The sequence below is a fragment of the Opisthocomus hoazin genome, chromosome 10 (assembly GCF_030867145.1).
Source record: "Opisthocomus hoazin isolate bOpiHoa1 chromosome 10, bOpiHoa1.hap1, whole genome shotgun sequence".
NCBI lineage: Eukaryota > Metazoa > Chordata > Aves > Opisthocomiformes > Opisthocomidae > Opisthocomus > Opisthocomus hoazin.
Genome location: NC_134423.1, coordinates 33,175,166 through 33,183,485, shown reverse-complemented (window position 1 = coordinate 33,183,485; position 8,320 = coordinate 33,175,166). Strand labels below are relative to the sequence as shown.

The 8,320-nt window shown below is 52.6% G+C and overlaps 1 long non-coding RNA gene across 1 annotated transcript; it reads right to left on the bottom strand.

Moving 5' to 3' along the window:
• Nucleotides 1-1,091: 1,091 nt before the first annotated feature.
• LOC142362574 (uncharacterized) lies at nt 1,092-6,724 on the bottom strand. Its single transcript, XR_012765163.1, has 3 exons — nt 6,471-6,724; nt 2,320-2,376; nt 1,092-1,443 (listed from the first exon to the last, which is right to left on the bottom strand). It is a non-coding gene; the product is annotated as an uncharacterized LOC142362574 (long non-coding RNA).
• Nucleotides 6,725-8,320: the final 1,596 nt, after the last annotated feature.

Sequence of the window (8,320 nt, the reverse complement as noted above, 5' to 3'; positions counted from 1 at the left end):
AGCCCGCGCCTCACCCCTGGCCTCTGCGCTCCCCCGCCGCCCCGGCACCCGCGTCCACCGCGCCGCCATGCCGCTCCGGGGCACCGCGCATGCGCCACGCGCCGACGGCGTGCCAGAGGTACCGGACACTGCGGACTGCAGTACCGCACTACGGCCAGGAGGCGGCAGCAGCGGGGGCAGCAGCGGCGTGGCTGCGCACCTGTGCGGCGCCGGCCCCGCAGGACCGCGCTTCGGTCACGCGGCAGCGGCGAGCACGCTGCGGTGCCGCGCTTTGCGCGCGTTTCCTTACCGGGAAGCAGCAACGAACGCCGCGGCATCACCCCGCAGCATCGCATCGCCGCTACCGGCGGACGGCAGCGTGGGGCATGGCGGCACCTCGCCACACGCGCCGCTCCCGACCTGCAGCACCCGAGTTGCGGTCGTCGAGCGGCAGCGTCAACTCAGGGATCCCGTTCCGAGCCCTGCCTCCGCTGGCCGCTCCCTCAGCCCCGCTCACGCCGTCCGAGGATGCTAACGCTAACCGGAGGCACAGGGCTTATAACAGGTCTCTGCCCCTTTCCCCCTCGCAGCCCCGCAGTAACGGTCATTGCCTCTGAACCAGAAAGCAGCCACGTAGCTCGAGCAGGTCAGTCCTTCGCGTCCACCTCCTCTGAAGGTCTGGCGGGTGTTTCTGCCCATGCCCCCCACCCCACTGCCTAGGGAGAAGCAGCCCAGGGAGCCTGTGGAACACGTTATTCTTGCCGCAGTAAGCTCAAGGGATTGCTGTATCGGCCCGCGCATAGCATCAGGGTTGTCTGAGTGACAGGGGAGGAGAGAGAGTTATGCAAAAAAAAAAAAAATTAAAAGGCAACATAGATGTCATCCTGAACACAAGCGAGACGAGACTGAAGGCTGTTTTGTGTGAGAGGGTCAGCTATGTGTATATATATACACACACACACACATATATATATATGTTTGCATGTGATGAATGCACGTTCAGAGATAGTCCAGATCTATAAGACTGGTATCATTTTCGTGGTTTTAATAATTGATGCCGTGAAAAGCCAGAATTGAAGACTCAATAGTCGGCAGACTATTAAGCAGGTATTCTTTATTGCGGCGCCAGGCACACGGGGGATCTCTCCTCCAAACGTGTGCACCGAAGAGACACAGTTACTAGGTATTTATGCTATGTTAACATACATATTCATTACATTTCCAAGAAATGTTTATCATAGTAATGGCTTTTCCGAGAATTCATTAATATATGGTAATGTCCATTGCACATGTTTGTTTGGCGTCTCTCGGCAGGGGTCTTCAGATTATCCTGCAGCCTCCTTATCTCTGTAGTTTGCATACCTGTTCTCCCAAGGCCCAGGTGCCTAAAGGGATTATTCAGGAGTCCCTTGTCTTGCAACCATCCCAATTATTCACAAAGAACCAAGACTTGTTTCTGACCACCTGAAGTGATAACATCCCCTACATGTTACATTTGTTACATTTACAGTTATCATAATCATAACTGAATTTTATTGGCTGACACATTTGTGAGGAAACTAACTTTTAAATGTAGCGATATTTTGGGGGGGTGAGGGGGGGGAAGGTGTTTGAGACTGAAAAAAAACATAGTTCAGAGCTCCCAGCCATGATGGAGCGGTGGGGAAATTAATGAAAGTGAAAACCAACAGCAGCAACATTAAGTGAAATTTGGCTTTAATTCTGATCATGTACTTAAGTGACTCTCCAAGTCCTCACCTCAATCCTATAATGACTAGTCTTTTTTTAAAGGACAAACTTTTTTACGTAAAAGTCCTACATTGAAGGCTCCACGGAACAGAATGTGCTTTGAGCCACAGGACAACATGCCATCAACACTAATAAAAAAATATTGAGTAAAAATCAAGTTTAAACATCAGCTTCCGTCATCTTTTGTTCAATACCTTTCTACTGGTATCTAGGTGCTCAAAAATTAACTATGCTGACACCACATATTACTAAAAATTTAGTTACACATATAAAAATAAAAGGCTACTTCTTACTTGCCCATAAAATTACTATGAACAAACAGAAGAGAAACACTTCACCCTAAAGAAGGTAACAGGCAACTCTTAATTCATCATAGATGAAAGTTCATTCTTTTACCCAAAAGGAAAACTCTTGGAACTAGCAAGGGACCAATTCAGGCATGAGGCATGCTCTGTTAACTGCAATTTTTCACCAGCTTTTCTGCACTGGCAGCAAATTTGCCTTTTCTGTCTGTTTGATGTGGAGTATCTGTTGCATCTCTAAACTCACAAACATTTCTCCCCACTCCCCCAGCCCCACACGTGCAGTTACCTGAGCAGCAAGTAGAGTCAACCATGCAGGATTTTCTTCACGACGTGGAAGGTGACACTGGGAAAAGATGAGGCAGAAAACAAACCTGTTTGTCAAGCCCAGCCAACAGTGAAACAACAGGACAATTCTGCCGGAGGGACCGTGCATCCCAGGAGCTCTGACCGGCCAGCTGTTCTGCCCTTTGCCAGGTACCGGGGAGACGCTGCTGCCTCGTGCTGCTGCCCTGCCCTTCGCAGCAGGGCTGCCCCAGTAGAGCCAGGGGACCCCCACCTCACTTCAGCCCTCGGGACCAGGGGAAACCCTCCACACACACAGGCGCGTGGTGTGGAGTTAATCCCGGGGGGAAGAGGCCGGGCTCCCCAGCAGCAGAAGCACGACTCACCTCCTCACTGCTCAGAGCTCCTTGCTGGGTACATCCCTGCCCGTGCCTGCCTTAGAGTACGGATCCAGGTGATGGACACCCTAGTTTGCCACAGCTCCAGGTAATTTCAGCTTCAGCCATGAGATGTTTCTGCTACCAGTCACTCCTTCCCGGTATAGCTGCAGGTAAGCTCAGGTCTCCCTAACAGGGGCTACGGGGAGCACATGCTCCCCTGTTCAGCCATGCTGGGAGCGCAGCCCTGGCTGACAGATGTCATGGCTTGTTACAGCTCCAGCTAATAACGGGCACTCCAGTCGTATGGCAGCTCCAGCAACTGGACGCTTCGGATAAGAGATGTGCCTGCTGACAGGCTCTCCATGTTACTGCTCAGGGCCTCTGAAGCCCCAGGTAATTTCAATTCCTGGTGATTGTTTTGGTTTCAGGTAATTTCAGTTCTAGGTACTGGACACTCCAGCTTCTTGTAGCTCTGGCTTGTTTCAGTTTAGCGTAATTTCAGGTCCAGCTTGTTGAAGCTCCAGCTTTGGCTATGAGATGCTTCTGCTGATGGATGCTCCAGTTTGTTTCACCTCCAGCTCTGGTTCCGAGGTGCTCCTGCTTCATACGGCTCTGGTAACAGATGCTCCAGCTGGGGAAGTGACGCTGCTTCTTGTTACCAGCTCTGGCTTAATAAATGCTCCTTCTTGTTACAAGCCAATTAAAGCAATCTCAGCTCTTAGCAAGGTTGTAAATCAATCACTGTCATCACTTGTATATGAATATGAACTGTCATATTTGTATGTCATCTAAATATTGAATAATTAGTCTGGTGGTTGTACACACCTTGAATAAAGAGTTGGATGAGCAAAGACAGTGTGAAAAGTGCCTTTTGCCCTAGAGACTCTCACAGATGTTTCATTCTGCCTGGTGCACACCAGCCTCCGTAACTTCAGGGACCAATGCAACCAGACCCCACCTCTGGCAGAGACCCACGCACCCTGCCCAACCCCCTCCCTTCTCAGCCAAACCCCAACACCCTCCCCTGACTCCCCTGTCTTCCACCAACCCAAAGCTCCCACCCGAAGCCCCTGCTCTGAGGGTTGAAAACAGTCAACTGAGCCTCCATTTTCAAGACCCAAAACCACAGCGCTTCGTTCTTTCTGAGTCCCAGAAACACAGGACGCAACCTGCATTTTCAAGCGCTGAAAACCCATGACTTGGTCTTTTTCTGAGCTTGAGAAAGACAGTGCTCACCCTCCGCTTTTGAGCCCCAAAACTACAGCACTTGGTCTCCATCTCGCACACTGAAAAACAAAGGGCTTAATTTATTTCTGAGCCCCAAAAATGCAGCACTTAGTCTTTTTCTGAGCCTCAGAAAGAAATTACTCGGCCTCCCTTTTCAAGCTCTGAAAATGGAGCACTTAGTCTTTTTTTGAGCCCCAAAATACAAAGGACTAGCCTCTATTTCCAAGCACTGAAAATGCAGGACATAGTTTATGAAGAGCTTCAGAACCACAGCATGTAGGCTCTGGTTTGGAGCCCCCAGCCAAACCCACTGAGCTTGTTTCAAACCCAGAAAACACTGCACTTAAACTGTTTCTTAAGGCTCAGAGACACCTCTCTAACCCAGCCCTGCATAAAATGTTTGGTGGACAGGGGCAACGAAGAACCACCTCCCCCCAGCCCTGTGCCTTTGAGACCCTGTGGGGAAGCGCTTGGCAACGGGCACTAGGGGCAAGCCTCACAGGACACAGGCATGGTGCTGCAGGGCAGGTCAGGGGTATCACTGACCTCTGGCCATTCAGGCTTTATCTCTCTTGTGCCAACAGCGACTGTCACCCCACACCCCCTACGAGCCAGTGGCAGCAGATGCTTTACCACTTGCTCCTAAAGCAGCGTCCAAAGTATCCAGAGAACAATGGCTGGCTCAGCAGCACAAGTTTTTTGTCTTCCAGCAGTTTGCCCCACCCTTGACCCACAGGACAAGGTCTCCAGATCAATGCAGAAACTGCAGCAGGGCCAGGCTCTCACTCAAGGTTCTGGCACAAACTGGGGACACCAGGTCTTGCAAAGAGGCAAGAACACAAGATAGTACGCATCAACTACACATGCAGCTTGTCAGAACTGTGCTCTGCCTTGAAGAGGAGCTTCAAAGGCCAATACCAGATACTGACCCAAAGTGTTTCAGAATAATCAACTAAATTCTTCAAACGTATTCTATCCTTTTAGCTGTATCTTTATGTTTTAAAAGTTTTGCTTAGCATGAATTAGCAGGAGACTGTGAGGTCCCTGGAACTGCAGGTCTCTTGTCATGAGCTCATCCTGGCCCACTTGCTGGGATACAGGAAGGCAGGCCCTGGCACCAGTGTGAATTGGGAGATAAGGAGGCTACTGCTGTGAGAGGAAGCTGTAACTCTTTCAGATAAGAACTGCTAACATAATGGCCTACCTGGAGACAGAGGAAGGCTCCAATAAGGAACAAAAGACGCCAGATCAAGAATTACCATTGGACCAAGAGGCATGTGCAAGGCACACGAACAGCGCAAGCATAGACTGTAAGTGTATAAATACCCAGGGATTTCTTTGTTCTGTGTCCCTCTCAAAGAGGCAGCTGGTCTGGACCATTTATTTTCTATACCTTTCAATCTGTTTCTTTAATTACATTATAAGCACAGACATCTGAGACCATGTTACAGAAAACCTCGGGTCAAGAACATTTCTTTAACACAAAGCATGCAACACCTCTCAACCACAAAATTCATTACCTCAAGTCTGACCAGAGAGCTACGCTCAGGACCACGGGAAGGCAGGCGGGTCCCCCTCTGCTCACCCCAGCCACTGCAAACACCCTAGTTGTGCTGGGAACAGGGCTGGCCCCAAAGACACCACCCACCTCCAGCCGAGCCAGGCAGCAACAGCACCACTGCAGGCTCAGCTCCCAGCTCTGACCTGTAGGTAACAATCAGAAGGGTTTAGCTTTCAAGTCACGCTTTGGTTTTTTTTCCCTGACCAGTTTATTTCTGGTCTCTAGTGCTGGCATCCGCAGAAGAGCAGCATCTGGCCAAGCTGTTAGTCCCGCCACACCCGAGTGTGCCACCAGGCCTGTCTGGGGCAGGGTGCAGTTGTTCTTAGCAGAAGGAAGGGTCCAGCAGGTGCTGCGGTGTGATTACCTGCCATTGGCCACCTTCCGCCTCTGACACACCACCGCTGACATCTGAGTTGATCCAGGCCACAGCAGAAGTGCCCACAGCATTGGGCACAGAGGCCTCACATCCACCCTGAAAGTAAACTAGCCTGTGTTTAGTCAGCACGGCATAGGTGAAGCTCCATTCCCATCTGAGAAAACATGGGTGTCACCCCTGTGCAGCACAGCCATCGACCACGCCACACTCTGTGATGGGTAACACACACTGGCTATAGCTCCAGAGTGGCCATGGAGCAAAACCTCCTTTTTATCTGGCTAGGGAGCGAGAACAACTCTCTGCTTCGGAACTAACATCTCCACAGCTGGAGGGACAGCCCAGACCCAGCCCTGCTTCCCTGCAGTGCAAGTGCACAGGCCGAGAGGGGCACAAATGCAGAGATCTAGCCCCTGAGCACCAGCACAACCAGGAGCCTGGAGTTCCGGGCACTCCAGTGCCGGACGGCACCTGGCACAGCCGCGGGAAACCGGCCCGGAGTTCCCGGCAGGACCCGCGGACCAGGCTGCGGCAGGGTGCCGCCAGCCCGGAGAGGGCTCCCCGGCCCCGGAGCTGACCCCTGCTCCCCACAAGCCCCAGCCCCAACTACTCACCCGTACGCGGAGGCGGACCCGAAAGCTTCGGGCGGAGGCACCGGTGGAGCGGCCGGGCCCCGCGGCGTCCGCTGCCCTTAGAGAAAGAGCCTACGGCCCGACTCCCCGCTACAACCCCGCCAAGAAACAGCTACCGGCCTGGCCCGGCCCGGCAGCTTTTACCAGAGGGTGGGACCGCGCCGCCCTTGGGCCCCGCCCCGGCTAAGCACGGCGAGTCTGGTCCCGGCCCCGCCCGCCCAGGGCTCCTGGGGCGGGAGGAGCGGCCGGAGGGGAAGCGCCGCTACGCGGTCTCCGGCCTCCGCGTCTGCCAGCCGCGTTCGTCAGCCGCTCCCGAAACCCACCGGGGCGCTGCGGCGTGGGAGAGCGGGGCCGGGCCGGGCGAGGAGCGGCGGCAAAGGGACCCGCTCCGCGCCTCTCGCACCTCCGTGTCCCATCTGTCAGTCGCTCAGCTCTGGTTTAGGCTCGGGGGAGCTGACCTGCAGCCTGCTTCTGCCCGGGAAAAGGCAGCGAGGAGAGCTCGGCCCCGCCGGTGAGCGCTTGGCCAGCGGGAAAACAGGGAGGGAAGAGGCAGTGCAGGCTACGGGCCGGATGAGCCACGGCCTCTCCCCTGGCCTCGCAAACCGCAGAGACAACGCACGCCACGCGTCAGCGTGGTACAAGGGATTCAGTTGTCCCTTTGATGTTGCTGCTTAAGAATGCTTGTATCTACTGGTTACAGCGAGACGCCAGGTCACAGTAACAGAGAAAGGCTATGGCAGACAGGAGACGAGGTGTGAGAAAGGGGACAAGGAAAAAATGAGAAGAAAGCTGCATGAAAGGGCAGAAAAGCAGTTGGGAGTGCTACTGAATAGGCAGCAGAATGAAGTGCTTTAGTATTCAACAAAGCACTGGGAAGTTCGTCTGCTAAAAGATGCTGGTGCTATCGGCATTGCAACACGCACACAAAGAAGAAAGCAGTATGGGCCCACAACAGATAGTTCAGGTTTAGTACAGAAGGGAGATAGCTGAGTGGAGCACTCTGAAAAGTGTAATACCCCCAAAAAATGAAGTATAATGTCAGAACAGTGTATACAGCTGTGACCAGTACTCCCAGCTCCTGATCCCTGGTGATATGTTTAGCAGAACTGATGTTGTTTCATAAGGCAAATGGCTGTTCTTTGTGGCTGATGACTTCCCTCCTCACTGGCCTTGCAGATCCCAGGCATCAGCCAAGGGGGCTGTGACGACCCCCTCTCCAAGGAGGGGAGAGGGCAGGGCAGCGCAGCAGCATGCAGAGCACTGTCTAGAAAACCAGGCAGCTATAGGTCCTGAGTGGGAGGGACGTGGACCAGAACTGTTGTGGACGGCAACACCTGCAATGCCCTGGTAGCCAGGGATGCGTCCAGCAGTGTCCGCTTCCTCCGAGGACAGAGCAAGGGACTCCTATTCTTTTACGTGTTTTTTGAGTCCAGGTGATGATTGCTATATTGATACCGCAAGCCAGGTATTAGGATTTGGCCTGATCCACAGAGGGTCCAGGCAATTAGAAACCACAAGCTAAGCAGTGCTATGAAATATAAAAGGTGGTGCACTGATTCTGCTTGTAGACATCCTGCACTACTCTGATCATAAAGTTCTATGCTATGCTAATCATAAAATTATGTTTTGAAAAAAATAAAGCTTTAATGGTAACTACAATTTAGTGCCATCATCATTCTGCCAAGGTCCCTGAAAGAACCTGGCTGGCCTCATAGTATCAGGTGATAAAAGTTGTCAACTGAAATTTCTATCCAGTCGTAAGAGGAATCCTTAGGAGCAACAGTTCCTTATTTCAGTATCTGTCCCCTTTCTCAAGGCGCTCCGGCTCAGAT